The following is a 2,201-nucleotide window of genomic DNA, read 5'->3' on the forward strand; positions in this document are numbered from 1 at the left end:
AGAGATGTTGAAAAGAACTGAGCAAAAAAACCAGGTAATTTCAACAGTCTGGCACTATCCTCGTTCTTAAGTTCAGACAGAGGTGGGATCATGTGTGTTCATTGTATTGTCGAGTTATACAACTTATCTAAATATTACATTTATTATTTTGCATATATCATATTACATCAGAAATTGTATGTGGTATCCAGGGATGCCTGCTCTCTCAGGATGCAAAATCAAATTTCTAAGAGCAGTCTGGCTCCAGGAACTGCTGCTATCAAATTATCTTAGCAGGTATGTTGATGTCCTCTTTGGAACCAAGTGTGACCTTCACTAGTCCTCTGAGACCAGGCAGTGTGCAGGACACAGGCAGCCAGGTGGAAAGAGAACTCACCTGAGGTCATGCCATAGGGTAGGTGACTGGCTGAAGCTCAGGGAGGAGTCGGCCAGCCAATGAGGCAGCAGCTCCAGGATTTGGTTTATAAGTAAAAACAAGCAGAACAGCTGGTGTTGAGTCTGGTGCTAGGATTAGTCTGCAACGCTAATCACAAGAAGTGGAAAAAATTAGGAGGTCCTGCCTGCCAAGGAGGTTTTCAAACACATGTGTGTGCCGCAGCCGCGGCAGGATTAGATCGTCCCGCAGCCAGCGAGGCCTGTGCCCACAGCCACGAGCCAGAGCCTGTTCCTCAGCCTCCCAACAAGGCTGGCACCCTAGCTGGGGCTGTGGGCACAGGCCAGCCCTCTACCGCTCCTCTGTGATGTCCTGGAGGTAAGCTGAGACCCGTGGGTAGTAGAAGAAAGAATGTCCCTGATCCCAGTGGAGGCAGCAGAATTAAAGCCAATCAATACTCACTGCCATCCAGGGCAGAAGGTAATGAGCATCCTCCAGATTGAAGTGAGACGGTCTTCAGGACATACACGAAAACCAGGGGACAGCCCTGACGTCAGAAGACATGGCCTTCAAACGCCTCTGCAGCAACACTGTCATGTGCCCACAGGGCCAGGCGGCGCAATGATCCGGACCCGACTCGCCAGCAAGCATGGCATGGGGATGACTGGGGGCATCCTCCCTGCCACCTCCTCCACTGCCCGCAGGACATTTTATCACCTGCTAGAATGCCACCACAGAGATGCTGCCGGGAGCCCCTCACATCTCTGTATGGTTTGCTGTAGAAATGGGTTTTCCTTTGAACAGAGGAGCCGAGGTGGCACGAAAGCCCCAGGATCTGGGGGTGAGCAGGGAAGAAGAGATTAGCCCCAACAAGATGGAATGAAGACTTCAAACCTTCTGTGGACTGAATTGCGTCCCCTCCCTGCAAATTCATGTCAAAGCCCTAACCTCCAACGTGACTATATTTGGAGACAGAATGTTTACAGGAGTAATTAAGGTTAAATGAGGTCATAAGGATTAGTCTCCTTATAAGAGGAGACACCACAGAGCACTCACGCTCATGTTCTCGCTCGCTCTTTCCTCACCCACTTCCGCTCCCCACCCCCAGCCCCCCGCAAAGCCCCAACAAGAAGGCAGCCATCTGGAACCCAGGGAGAAAGCACCCACCGAACTCTGATTACGCTGGCACCCCGATCTTGGGCTTCCCACCTCCAGAACTGTGAGAAAGTAAATTTCTGTCGTTTAAGCCACCTGGTCTGTGATATTTTGTTATGACCACTCGTGCAGACTAATACAAAATCTAACTTTCTGTGAAGCAAGGCCCGTGTGAGATGCAGGACAGAAAGACACCCTGATGGCAATGGGGTCTGGCCATGAGCAGTGGGCAGAGGACCAAAAAGGGGAAGCGAAAAGCTAGTGACAGGTCACCAGAATCCATCCTGGACCAGACAGCAGCCGAGTGGTCCTCAGCTTCAAAGCCATGACGAGGGGTCACTCACGCCATGGCCAGGCCCTCAGGCTGAAACGAGCCCTGTCCTCAGAACCCTCCAGAGAGGACTTAGCGGCTGGCGCGGAGGTCCCCCAATCCTGTATCTTGGAAGCACATCCCATGGATGCTCACGACAAAGCACCGTCTGTACAGCAGCCTGAGGTGCTTGTGTTTCGGTGTGGATCCCACAGAGGTGGCAAAGGGGCGTGGGCCCGTGGCCTGCCTGTTCCCAAGAAGCTTTTTGGTCAGGTCACAGGAAAGCATTTTTGGGGAGGAGCTGCCAGTGCAGATGTCCCCCAGCGTCCTTCCCGCCTCTCCCAGCACCCCCCACACCCTCAT

The 2,201-nt window shown here is 52.6% G+C and overlaps 1 protein-coding gene across 2 annotated transcripts in view; it reads right to left on the reverse strand.

Annotated features, from left to right (window-relative positions):
• Nucleotides 1–2,201, reverse strand: part of KLHL29 (kelch like family member 29) — a 226,120-nt gene that overhangs the window by 198,476 nt on the left and 25,443 nt on the right. The gene's annotated exons all lie outside the window — the stretch shown is intronic.

Source organism: Pteropus vampyrus, unplaced genomic scaffold, assembly GCF_000151845.1.
Source record: "Pteropus vampyrus isolate Shadow unplaced genomic scaffold, Pvam_2.0 Scaffold28, whole genome shotgun sequence".
Lineage (NCBI taxonomy): Eukaryota > Metazoa > Chordata > Mammalia > Chiroptera > Pteropodidae > Pteropus > Pteropus vampyrus.